This window comes from Pieris brassicae, chromosome 8 (assembly GCF_905147105.1).
Source record: "Pieris brassicae chromosome 8, ilPieBrab1.1, whole genome shotgun sequence".
Lineage (NCBI taxonomy): Eukaryota > Metazoa > Arthropoda > Insecta > Lepidoptera > Pieridae > Pieris > Pieris brassicae.
In genome coordinates, this window is record NC_059672.1 from 17,232,982 (window position 1) to 17,247,958 (window position 14,977).

Genomic DNA, 14,977 nt, shown 5'->3' on the forward strand with positions numbered 1-14,977 from the left:
AATTCATGATAAATCTAAGAGAATTATGGCTAAATTTTAGACATAATAGTATTCAAAATGGACCCATTAAGAGATTAACCTAAGTTTATACCTATTTAAATCATATGCGAGATCACACATTCCATAAATCTTAATATTTACTTGAATAATGTGTGTGTAAATGGATAAAATAATTTAGAAATTCCCGCTCAATTTTGTTCGTATCAAAAATAGTTTTATATTAAAATATACTTTTGACATAAGTCCACTTAATCAAATGTTAAATTCGTGTAGGTATAGCTGATTTTCTAGCTTCTGTTTCACAGTGTCAATTATATTGTCTTTTGTTCTTGTATATACATGTTATGAGTGATTAGCCTTTGTGTATCTAATATGTAATTAATTTTTAGGTCAACCATAAATTTTAGCGGCTTGATCCTTTAGCGTCACTCTGTATCTTTTACCTCATTTACCACAGAGAGTGTTCAGAGGAGTTGTTCGGATGAATTTCATCATCTGCAGCTGAGTTTCATCATCGGACGTCAAGGCAGAATACAAAATTCCACCCGTATCACTTCGACGTCCACGACTGAGCGTTTTTCAAGGCAATTTTTGCCGCGCACCACCGCTATGTGGAACCAGCTGCCCACTGAAATATTTCCGAACCAATTCGACTTAGGGTCCTCCAAGAAAAGTGCGTACCAATTTCTCAAACTCTAGCATTGTGAGTGCCCATGGGCGGCGGTATCACTTAACATCAGGTGAGCCTCCTGCAACGTAAGTAGAGTTCAACTTTTAGAATATAAATATTTACTTTGATAAATTAGCATATACCCAAATATAAAATGTACATTAAATGTTTAAATATTTACGTGATATAATTAGCATGTAACGAAGAACGAAGTAACTTTTAACAATAATTAGTTTGAAGAATAATTGGAAGAGCGTACGGGAATGAGGCGGCATCATATCCGCCGAAAAGTTAAACTTAAATCAAGACGTGGACTGAAGAAGAAATGATGAATAGCCCAATCAACATTTCTCCAAGCAAGAAGACTCGAAAGTATTTAGTATTAGGTACAATCAGCCAAGATATACTGATTAATATTATAAAGTATTCATTTCAATTAATGGTCTGGTAGTAAAATAGTAAAGTTACTTGTGCCACAAAATATATATTTTATTCCAGTATTATCTCAAGGGTCTAATGGTCCTTATGTTTAATCAACGCAATTGCGTTAAGCCTCTCTTTATGCCACAGTTACAATTAAATTGAGTAAAACATTAATGTTAAAAATACGTACTTATAATCTATATACATACACAATGTTTCAAGAAATCCACAGCTTATAAATTTTAGTGTTTAAAACCGACCTCTCCCCGGCAACTAGTTACAGACGAATTTAGATACAAAGATGTTTAGGACATGCGATAATATAACAAATAATTTAGTAACGAATAATTTGAAACTGCAATACATTGATTTGGTTTAAAAAAATGGCATTTATGTGAGTTAACAAAGTTCTAAAGTTATATATGAAAACTTCAATTCAAACAATCTACCTAACAAAGCCCATTATACTATTTAGATTTTGATTATGCTAAATATTTATTAAATCTAAATCAAGAAAAGATCTATTGTAGTATGAATATTCTATTTTGCGGAAAACAGATCCATTGTAGTCTAAGTTGTATGTATAATTTTCGCTTGTGATTACATCTTGTTTCTAAAGATATTGCAGAAGTTTACAGAAGTAAAAGCTTTCGAGTTTGAACACATATTTCTTGAATTTTTATCTATTTTTATCAAACATTATAACACTTGAATAGGACTTATAGTTCATAAGAATGACTATAAACTCAGGAAAATAATTTACTCACATTTACATATATTCCACTACGCGAGGGACGGCCCTTCGTGGGCCCTGGGGCAGAATTGCAACTCCTTTACCGTATAGTAAAGTAAAGTATCTTATCTAAAGTAATATATCTTTGACATTTAAAGCTATTGTAATTTTTCAGAATTTAAACGCTTTAGTAGTTTTTAGTTAGGTTATTTAGTTTTAGATTATTTAGGGTCTGTTTCACAATGTACGGATAAGTTCTATATCGGTTCTAAATAAACTATTTATTACTTATTGGTAGGATAAACACAATTGTTGCGTTTCACGGCTGTCAGATAGTATTCGTCACATTAAGTCCATCATTAGTTATGAGTTATAATGTTATATATGTATAATGTTGTAAAGGGTCTGTTTCACAATGTTCCATAAATTAAAGTCATTAATGTCAGGTATAAATAATTTTTCATAAAGTTGTCCTACCGATCTCAAACGTAGAAGAACATCTACTAAAATAAACATTGTGTTACTACTAAAAGATTCATCAAGTAACAATTTAATTATTTTAATACAATTAAATTACAAATCTCGCCCGTTGTCACGTTCCCTTGCTTTGTAATAGAAATGCAAAAACATTTTGTTGCGAACATTTACAATCTGAATTTACGAAACGAAAATACCACGTGAATATTTTTACTTTCCACGATTAAAACATGCAAAGTTAAATGTTTTTAAAATACAATAACTTTGCACCTTTTTAACCTACAATATAAATCATTATTCAAATATCTCCCCAAATAGAGAAAGACATTGTTGAAAGTTTTTTGTAGCGAAATTTTTTGACTCATTTCGATACACCACGAGAAAGCTAAATATGGCGAAGTCAGCAATACTAGCTTTAGGCGTTCATATAAGACAGTGGAGTTATTAAGCAGCAGTTCAACACGAAACTTGACTAAAAATACATAGCGGTGACTTCCCCGCTATTTGTATTCGAGACTTTATATATATATATATATATGTATTAGGGGGAGGTCTGCGTGTGATAAATAACCACTCTCAGCGTGGTAAGCGATCGCAATTGCTGGCAGTGCCTCGGGCGCGAAGGAACTGACTCAGAGAAGCACTATTTATGTGCGCACCCTCAATATTATTGCTTGTGAAACAGATGTTTTTATTTGCACACTTGCTGAATTCACAAAAATTGCATTATTTATAATTAGTTATAAAATGGCTTAGATTTTAAGTTTTTACGTGTTATGTTTATATTATGTTTTAGTTTAGTTTTCTATTGTATTAGTATTAAGTTACTGTAAAAATAGGAAATAAGGAAATAAATAAATAAATATTCTAATCACTAGTGCTTTTCGGAAGGAGGCCAGATAAGCAGTCCTTGTCCTGTACCTGTCGAGTTGGAGATTCTGTGGTGGTAACACTTTTGCAATTGCTAGAATACTAAAAATAATGTGTTGTGCATACTGCAATATCGTTATGTTAAGTTGCGCGTCGCTGCTCACAGCGAGCAAATACTTAAATAATTCCAAAGTTAGACAACTTTACCGGGTGAGATTTAAAAATCCGTAATGGAAATAGCAGTGCATATTAAATCCATGAAATACCGATAAAACAACACTCCTCGTCCAGTAAAATCCTCGAAAAGCCAGTACTTAGTAATTTAAATAATTAAACAGCTTAATCTGTGAATATTTGAAAATCTGTAATATAAATACCAGTGTAAGAATAAATGACTTTAAATACAGTGAAACCGCGGTCCGCGTCTGGAGTCTGATTCTTCGAAGCTCGCGATCCAATACTTAATTAAGAAAAATTTCGAAAGTACGTAGGTGTTAAAATCCGCAGTTAAAACACTTTTGAAAGCACTGCACTAACATGCTAAAGAAAGTTCGTTCCACATGTTCAAAAACCATATTTTAAGGTCATAAGTGCACTTATGAAGATGTAAAAATCCTCAATACCAATACCGGGCGAAATGAAACTTCTTTCAAATAAAAATGAAGTTATGGGTACGCATCGCCGCCTCGCAACTCGCATGACAGCGTCGGGAACAAAAACTTAGGCATTTTAAATTATTAAAGCTCCATCTTTAAGAAAATCAGCTATAGAAATACGGAGTCAAGTGTAACTGCTTTAAGATATCAAAAAAAAAGGTTTTCCACCATCGCTTCGCTTATGTGCAAGCACTTGTGACAATATCCCCTATATAAATTTAAAAATGCGCAATTGAAGTTATGCATGTTTTAAATCCCTAACATTCCTAACAAAGTGTATTCCGCAATTGACAAAATTTATATTATGATGCCTTCTAGAGAGTACTTTCCTACATACTCCCAGTATATATAAACCTAAATTCACTAGGTAGATTAGGTTTTCCGAGAGCCATTACATTTTCAAAGAGCTACCAGCCTAGACTGTTACAGTTGATTTCAAAAACAAAACTAAGTGCGAAGAAATTCTTTCTTGGATTCTGCTTCTAAATGTTATTCAACTTAGTGACAGTAGGATATGGTCATATAAGAGTAATAAGATATATACTAGAAACATCAGGTATTTGTCTAAAACAAAATTAATGACGTAACTTCGACTAGCTCTACTGTAGTCTGTTACAGTAATTAAAAGTTAATAAAAATAAATCTTTGTTCAATTCGACCCGGTTCAGTTTCTTGCGCAAAATTTGTGTAAATTTAAACTTTAGGCACTATTTACAAGTAGTTTGCAACTTTAACGTATTGCAAAATGGAAATTAACTAGACATTTATGCAAGAGAGATTTTCTTAAATCCATGAATAAATGCAATGAATGATTCTATTAAAATTCCTCAAAAAAAACCAAAAACTTTAGCATCTATTATACCCACCGCTCATGGACACTCTCAATACCAGAATACCGGCACAAAGCGTTGTTTAAACTTGTATACCCGATAGGAGAGGTAGAAAGTATTAGCTCGGTAAGGAAGAATAAAGCACGATTCACAGTTTCTAGATGATAGTGGGTTGATATTAGAATAGAGCCTCCTAACATTAGTAAAGTCAAAGTGAGCGTGAGAGAGGTTGCCTTCGGTAAATTCTTCAAGAATATTTATATGATTTTTAGCGCATAGTTAAACTGCAATGACTTGCTGCGGCCTCCATATGCACTTACTGTTCATCCACCAGCTTTAAGGAGGGAAGAAGGAGCGAAGAGATTCAAAATGGAGCTCAAAATTCCAGCGACCATCCAGAACAAGATGCTTCATACGGGCACCAAAATCTTAACACCTTCAACCTATAAAGCCGAAGGAAAAGCCATCCTCGTGCCATATAATATGGACTTCGGTCATAGTTCGCGTTAAGTTTCCAGCCTGAAGCTTACCTCGCGAGCTTTATCCACTTTCTATTATACATGCAAAGTCAAAGACACCAGGGTGACTTGGATGCTTGAAACGTTTTTATTCTGTTGTATGTAATCGTTACGCAAGTGCTAATTAAATAATATGACGTGTTGATTTTTATTTACACTTAAATTAATAGACAGTGAACAATGAACCCATCCGAATATCTTTTTGTCACTCAAACACAAGTTCGTGTTCAAAATCGTATCGTCATTAATTACAGTTCTCTGATATTTTAAGCCACATTTCAAATAATAAATTGGCCTGGAGATGCTATAAATGAAGTTATCATCCAATGTTTCACCAACAGCGCTTAAGAGACAAAACTTTCTAATTGGATGATTGATTGGTTTTCTTTTGAACAGAGGCAATGTAATAAAAATTATGACAAAATTACTGTTTCAATAATAGTGAATTGATTGAAACTTTTCGATGTTGATTATAATTGCGTAGGTTTATAACAAATTTAATATGAATTGATTGACGTCAGCATCGTTGTAATTAGTTTTTTAGCATCAGCCGTTAAATTTTGACGTGTCCGGAGGTGTCAAATCCGGTGGTGAGTATCTCGACGTATCCAACGAGTATTCTCGACTTAACCTTAGCGTCGCTATCGATGGTAGCGGCAGACTCGCGGCTCTGGTCCTGGACACGGAGCTGGTCCAGCGAGGCAACCAGCATAAGGGGCATACCAACCAATTTATGGCATCCCGATTTGTAATAAACAGGTTTCGTTAAATGCGTGTCCAGTACACGGTACACGTTTCACGGCCGAACCCGAATCCACTACAGACTCAAACGACATTCATAGGAACGGGTGTCAAATTATTACTTTATTGACTGTCTTGAAGTTTCAAATGTTTAAAGTGATAATAAATTAGCTTTAATAATTATAATGAATATAATAATACTGTTAATATTGTCGACCATTGAATAATAGTTAACATCTAGTAAAATTGGCAAATCATTTGAAAATATAATGTCAATGGCAGCTGACATTGCTTTGACATAATAAATAGATTTTAATTATAATCATGTAATCCCTATTATTATGGACTATCAAATAGTCCTTAATTTGTAGTTTTGTTAATATTGCTAATTTATGAGCTCTGTGACTAATGGAAACTAAAAGTTATGTCATTGCTTCAACAGATATAATACATTTTGTGTAAAATTACACTAATAGTTAATAATACATAACATTAAAGAAATAATTCACACACATATTATCTAATCTATAAAAATAGTTCTTGTCATTTTTAGTTTTAAAATCCGTGCTTTTTGACTTTGTTTCACTTAGGAAATAATTACAAAACATGAACTCCGAAATCGTTTCTAACAAATATATATAATATAGAGTTCATAAGATGTATAGTTTTTAAAATGGTAAATATTTTTTTTATAATTAATTCGCCTCGTTAATCACTGCATTCATCAATATATAATCGGTTCAATGAATCCGTTTTGATCGGCTTTACATAAATCAGTGTCTCTTTTCATCACAGCGTAAAGAGCATTTGATAGAAAAACATGAATGGTTTTAACTAATGCATGAAAACAAATTTAGTCTTTATTAAAGGCTAAGAATGTTTTACCTTAGTTAAATTTGATTATTGGTTTTGCAGTAAAAGTATAACCATAATCACAACTAGGTTAAACTAGACTGTAATATAATATAAACTAGCTGCGAACCTACCGCCTAACAGTCAATGAATGAATAAAGATAATACAATTAAAACAATATAAATATTAAATTCAATACTATCGCCGATTCGCAATATGCAAAATTACAACTTTTTTGTATAGTAGTATAGTAGAAAGTAGTATAGTTTTCGTAGTTTACACGAAATAAATTTCTGAACGCACGCATAAATATTAATAGACAAGTAATAGTCAATCCTTTTTCAACACTGACATTATTCTTCATTTTTAAAATCTAAAAGCCGAATAAATCTTGTCGATTCGAAACCTTGTTTTAATACGTTGCTTAATTTGAAGGGAGAGTTTACTGTATCGACGGGATGAACATAAAACTTTTGACAGTTATTCAAAATGAAAATCGGTTCAGCCTTTCTCGAGTTATAAGTTTTCGAACAAATCCGACTTTGTTTTATACTCGTATTAATTGTTAGGTAAACAATTTAATACTAAATTTATGAAATTACTGTTTATATATTTCATGTAGAAACAAAGTCAAACAAATATGTACAATTGCATCTGCCTGGTGTAATAAATTAACATAATTAAAAAGCCGGGTAGAGCGATTTCAAAGGGAACCAATTGATTCGTGTTCCCGGCTGATATGAGTTTTCATTTTCATTTGTTTATTGGAAAGCATGTTTCGCACGAATAAGCTTATATTATGCTAATGGCCTTTGCTAGTTAAGTTTATCGTTCCATTTATTGACTTTTATTCTCATAAACATGAAACAGTATTGTAAATTTAGATTATCATTAAAAGCCTAAAGACCATGTCGTATATTTTGTAAATAACTGTGTGTCCTGCATTAATTCGGTTGACGCGTGTTAAAGTCGATAAATGGACTATCTAATAAAAACAGAAACTTTCTTTATTTTATCTTCGTGTGGACAAATAAAAAAGAAGCCCGGCTTGATAATATAAGTATAGATCTATCTATTGGGATGATCAAACGGAATAATAACGGATGAGGGCTATTCGTGCAATCTATAATTTAAAATGTAGGGAATCTCTGAAAGAGAAATTCAAGGAAATTAATGTACTTACCTTTCCCACGCAATATATTTATGAAAATATTATGTATATATACAAAAATAGTGATAAGTTTACTAGCATAGAACATACGCACTATGTTAATACTCGGAACAAACGCAGGCTGCAATTTCCCCGTAGAATTCCCCTGGAATATCTAAAGTTAGTCATTCTTTTTTGGGAAAAGGGATACTATTCTTTAATAAAATCCCAGAGGCTCTTTTATCTCTGCCTTTTAATAAATTTAAGTAATGTATTAAAGAAAAGCTGTGTAAAAAAAGCTTACTACAAAGTTAACGATTATCTAGTTGATAAAAGGGCCTGGGACTAGTGCTAGACAGGCTACTTCTAATTAATTTGTTTTAAAATAAGTGGTGTTGGATGATTTGCTATTATAAAAGAGTACCGAGAGTTTTTTACGCTGGCTTTTTCACTCGACCTACATCCTCTGTCTTCTTTGCCGATGAGTAGGGATGTCTACTTATTTAAATTTAATGACGTGGAATAAGTGATATTTGTATTTTATGTTCCATAATAAACATATTTTATTTTATAATAAGCTGTATGGGTATGGATTGGTGGATACGTCGTATATCATGTCTTACCAATTTCCTCGTGATATTTTTCGTCGCTAAGACTAAGTCTTTATTTCTCAATAACAATAATCTATTGGTTCGTGTACAGGTTCGTCTATTGATTAGGTTTGAGTTAGAATAAAGTCGCCAATGCTGTGAAAAAAATGCATATATCTCTTTTTTATGATATCCGAAACCGCTGATTTTAGTAAGCACACGATCAGTTTTAGAAACCTACTAAATTAAAACTTTTATTATTTTGCTGACTGAATCTATTTGAGGAATAAGTACAGCGAGGAAATGCTGCCAGCGTTAAAGGTACACTGCCACTGACACGTGTGGTATCCCCCTGGGGTAATCTCTGTTTAAACTGCATCTTCATATTTGGGGGAGGGGGATTGATGGGCTCCGGGAGTCTTACTCACCGCACGAAACGCGAGTACAACAAGATGAACCTATCGTATCACTTCACGCCAGTTTTTGTGAGATAGTGGTACTGCCCCGGTCGTGCCTACCCGTTTGGCTGAAGCCCGAAAACAACAACATGGCACTCCCACTAGGAAGGGGGTTGACTGACTGCACTGGTGAAATAACCTTTGTCACAGGTTATTTCACCAGTGGGCGATGGGGTCGTCACGTCTCGACGCCGAAAAATCTCTATGTTCATTGCAGAATGAAGCGAATAATTTGATATCACAACCGTCAACGGTTTTACTTGGTACTGCCTCCGTATGTACTTTTATAACCCGCATATTTTGCGTTGTCTGATAGAAAATGGCTCTCAAAATCATTTTATAACAACTGAGTGTTGTACAAAGTTACTATTAAATTACAATTAATTAGTATTAGTATGACTATATTCCCGTTTGTATAGCTTATATATTTTTTATATTGTATTCAAATTTTCTATATTTTTTGTTAGAATCTTGATCTTTAAATATTCTTTAACTGCGGTGTGGAGTGCGAAACTGGATTTTTCTATAATTTTCACCTTGTTTTCCACCACCCATCTTTCATAATTTTGACTATGGATAATGGCTCAAAATACCTTATCTATTTACTATCAAAACTGTGGAGGCATCAAGAGTAAAATAGATAAACTCAAAAATAGTATTCTTCTTAGCAACTTTGATGTTATTGTTCTGGTTGAGACTTGGTTGGTGGATTCTGTCTTTGATGGAGAGTTGCATTCGGGTGGTTATGATGTATTTCGACGGGACAGAAACCTCCAATTCTCTCGTAAAAAAGGTGGCGGTGAAGTTTTAGTTATGGTGAAAAGAGGAAATAAATCTATCAGATTGACTGAGTTTGAAGCCCCGGATTTGGAGGAAATATACATTCACTTGCCATCTCATGCTGGTCTCCTCCTGACTGCTTGTTACTTTTCTCCCGTTACTCATACCTCTGCATACTTAAAATTCTTTCAAAAACTGCATGACATACACGCTAGCGCTCGATTTTCTAATTACATAATTACAGGTGACTTTAATTTACCTTATCTCATCTGGTCATCCTCTCCAGATACCCTACTACAATCTGCAAATACTGAGTCATCGAAATTGTTGTTGCATACCATGTCTTTTATGAATTTAAAACAAAATAATGTTATCCACAACAACAATGGGCGGCTCCTGGACCTAGTCCTAACAACACTTCCCGGGCGTGTTGATTTCTCTGATGATCCTTTACTTGGTCCTGTTCCTCATCACCCGCCTTTAGATATTCTTAGTACTGTTAATGGGTTAACTGTCATGACATCAGCTACTTTCAATCAAAGAAATTTCTTTAATGCAGATTATGACTTAATAAATAATGCTATAGATAAGGTCGATTGGGTGACATTACTAGCCACGTCCCATTCTGAGGATGCTGTTACCGTCTTCTACTCAAAAATAAATGCAATTATTGCTGCTTGCGTGCCATTCTCTAAACCTAAATTCCGTAAGTATCCAGTTTCGTTTAGCAGAGGGCTGATTAGAGCTCTTAATCGTAAGAAGAAACTCTGGTGTCGCTGGAAGACCTACAAAGGCTTACTCGACTATCAAGAGTTTTCTTTATTAAGAGCACGTGTTAAAAATCTTATGAAACTTTGTTATAATAGCTATATAGAAAGGATTGAACTATCGCTTAAATCTAATATAAAACATTTTTGGAAATACACGTCCACTCTAAAACAAAGTAATTTAGGTTACCCTAAACTAATGAAGTATGGCAGCATTTCATCCGACGATCCCAAACAAATAGTTGAGTTATTTTCAAATTATTTTCAGTCAGTATTTGAACCTCAAACTCACTCGGATGGAGACGCTGTGTACACAGTTGAAGAGAGCCTTTCCAGTGACTCTCAGATCCTTGTGAATAACTTGTATTTCGATGTAGACGAGATCAGCAAGGAACTATATTTGTTTGATCCGAGTAAAGGTCCTGGTCCAGATCAAATTAGACCAGTTTTTCTAAAGCATACACATCGTTCATTGTGTGTCCCTTTACAGATTATATTCAATAAGTGTATGTCCAGTGGCACTTTTCCTGATTGCTGGAAATTATCTTATATAACGCCTATCTTTAAGACTGGTGAAAGGAGTGATGTCGAAAATTACCGACCGATTTCAATACTTTCTGCAATCCCTAAGATCTTGGAAAGATTAGTTCACCGACGAATTTATTCCAGCCTAACGCACGTTATTATAGACCAACAGCACGGATTCGCAGCTGGTAAATCTACTCTCTCTAACCTCCTTGTTGTTACTAATTATATTTTTAGCGGTTTAGATAATAACCATCAGATAGACACAATATACACGGACTTTCAGAAGGCTTTTGATAAGGTTGACCATATGATGCTTTTACAAAAGCTGTCTTTTAATGGTATTAAGGGCAATCTTTTAAGATGGTTTACGGCATATCTATCTAATCGTGTTCAATCAGTGGTAACCGTATGTTGGGTTTCATAACGCGTGTCACCAAACCTTTCAAAGACAAAACCACATATATTCACCTCTATGAGACGCTTGTGCAGTCTCAGTTGGAATACGCTAGTCCAATCTGGAATCCCTACTACGCTATATATGTCACACAACTGGAGGCTGTACAAAAGACATTTTTACGTATTTTAAATTGTCGCATGAACGGTGGTAGGGCTAAATACAACGAACTTTAAAAAAAATATAATTTACTTTCTTTGAGTACTAGGCGTAGTTTGATAGATTGTGTCATTATAAGAAAAATATGCGTACATGAATTAACTTGTTCAAATCTTCTCGAACTCATAAGATTCAATATTCCTGCCAGATCTCTACGCTCGTACAGAACCTTTAACCTTCCGACTCCCAGAACCAACATTGGGTTCCGTGAGCCTCTTCACAGGATGTGTTCTACTTTTGATTCTACTACTAATATCGATCTTTTTTCGCACTCCTCTACTGCTTCATTTAAGAATAGGTTAAAACAACTATTCGAGTAGTAAACCTTGTATCATTCTTCTTATTTTGGCTACTAGTATGTGTTTTGTTGTCGTTCTACCGATCTATAAACTTTGTATTGTCTACTTAAATATTTTGTTCTCTGTCATGTCACGTTTTGTTTTGCTTTTTATCAGTGAAACTTTTTTGTGGATATATCCAATGCTTTAATTCTTATGTTTATATTTCTTTTCTGACTTCTACTTTTAGAGATGTATCTGTTTGTTTCCCAAATGAATAAATAAATAAATAAATATGTTTTTCGAACCCATGTATGTGAACGGGTTTGGTGCCGAATGATATAATAGGGACAACTAATATAGTTATATCCTCTCGTTTTGAGAAAAATATTAAATATTCCATTAACCGACTATATCCATCCCGCAAGATAAAGGAATACTAGAAGTTGTTAAAAGATTTTTCTGATTGGTCACGTTGTTTACGCATATTTACATATATATTTAGGTTCATAGGTAAATTATGTCTCGAGGTAAAATATCGTTTCAAGATTTGCAAGACACCGAAGTCATTATCCTGCTCCGTGCTGTTTAAAAAAAAGCATTTTCATTTTTTAACTCAATCTCTAAAACTTTGCGTAAACTTAGACCATTTATTGTTAATGATTTAATCCGAGTCCAGTTCCGGATACTCAGGCCCACACAAAGGCTAAAAGCAAATACTTTTGTGACTAAATAAATCCTGTAGTAAGTCTAAAGTGAAGATTTTTCATAACAAATAAACATAGCCTTTATTCACCGTTATATATAAACAAAAATAACAAAACTAAGAAAAACATTAATTTTTTTACAACCAGTTCTATGGTCAGTTATATGATCTTCTAACATAGGCCTCCCCCTATTTCAGCTCCAAAATGGGGGCTTGCTCCATCTCTTCGACAGACCATCTTTTTACTAGACGACCCCTCTTCCTTTTGCCTTCTCTACTCTGCAGTATAACTTTTATATATACATAATAAATAATTCACTATGTTTAAATCAATTTATCACAAAAATGATTTTACTTATAACAATATGTCTAATAGGGTAGAATAAAATAATAACCGTGTTATCTCGTTAAAATATTATTTAATATAATATGTATGAATATGAATACATAAAAACATTACATACTATGTAATGTTTAATAGGAAAATAAATAATTAAACCCCATACAAAACCGTCAAACGTTATGGCACAAATTTTGAAACAAAGTTTCTTGCTTAGAAACCGTGAACATAAGCATATTAGGATTAACCCACATTCGCCTTTGTTACACTTAAGAATGGTTATTTGTATTCATTGGTCATGGGCTTATATAAATACAGATTTCTAAATAAACAGGCTTTCCAAATAATAATAAAATACGTATGGTATAGAAAAGACATCGAGGGAAAAATTCCATTGTCCTTTATTGACTGTGGCGACGATACTTCTTTGTCAAATAGCTATTGTGTTTATTTGAAAATATTGTACGACATCTGTCTTCTTTACCTCTATTTATGTACCCGCAGAATGTGCAAACAAGGGACTGTATCATTAATATATCGATAAGAAAATATTTGACCTTTCGACTTTCAAAATAATATACACTGATATATATAAATTAAGCTATACTAGTAAATTCGATTACCACACAAATTTTATTGGAACAATTTATGTTTGTCCTTCCAATTTGTTACATTCGCTCACGCACTGCTCAAGTTAATAGTCTATTACGATGTCTATTCAATTTTACGAATAGTTTGTGCTACTAATAAAATACAAATGAGAATTTAATAATTAATGAGGTATTGTAATTTCTTCGTGCTATTATTAGAGCAACATATCTATCGGGTATATATATATATTATTAACGTTACTTTTTTTATTTATTATTTACTAGTAATCTTACAGCTAACATACACATTATAAAACAAAACACGTAATCAATACAGAAAGCCAAAACAGATTACATAGATTAACAATATATTTGCTGTTATATATATATACAACAGTAATATATTTTCAGTTATAAACAAGTAAGTATATTTACAGACAAAATATATTTAAAAAAAACTAAAGAAAACTGAAATTTGAATCATTTGAAACAGCTTGTTTGCGTGTTTGTGTGCGTCTACACATGTTTTGCGTTGTTATCATAGGGTAACTGCTTGTTTTAACACTCAAAGGTATGGGGTAATGGGCTTAAGATACAGTTACTCATGTGTATGAGAAAAAGCGAATACGAGCAAAATCTGTTATAACGACATCGAAGGCACTACACATATTTGGTCGTTAAAACCGATAGTCGTAACAGCCGATGACGTTGTTATTAAGAACCTAATAATTTTACCTGCCGGTATCTTTTATTTGGGTCAATATAACCGGTATGTTGTTTTAAACGATGACGTACGGCGGTTTCGACTGTATTACAAAATACTGTTTTAATTATTTATTTTGACTATTTATTATTCAAATATAATATTTTTATTTGGCTCTGGCTGTCTGTTGTAACGTTCGTTAAAGTCTTATTTAAAATTTTATAGCAATAAATCAATGTCGGTGTTAAATAATCATTCTCGAAAAATAAGTTTGTTTCCAAGTTTAAGGCCGATGTGGAATACATTACAAAGATATTATTGTAGTTGTTACTCGCCCTTAACCATGATTTCGGCCACATTTGTGTAGAGCTACTGTCAGACTAGCTGAGATTTATTGCAAACGTGACCGTCGCGCAAACGTACACTTTTTATAATGATATTAGTTCAACGCTAAAGTACAATTTTCTTTGCATTTGCCATTTATCAAAATTTCGACAACGTCTGTTTTTCTTCAGGTTCAATACCTTTACCGTGTAATGTTTGTTATTTATATTTAAAATTTTGCTTAAACTTATTCATGTTTAAATAAAATATATGGGTACCACACCAATCGACCGATCGTCGATCGATGTCATGGATCGACATCGGTTGACGTTGATCGATTGGTTTGGTAGCTTTAATTGATCGACGGATACCGGTCAAC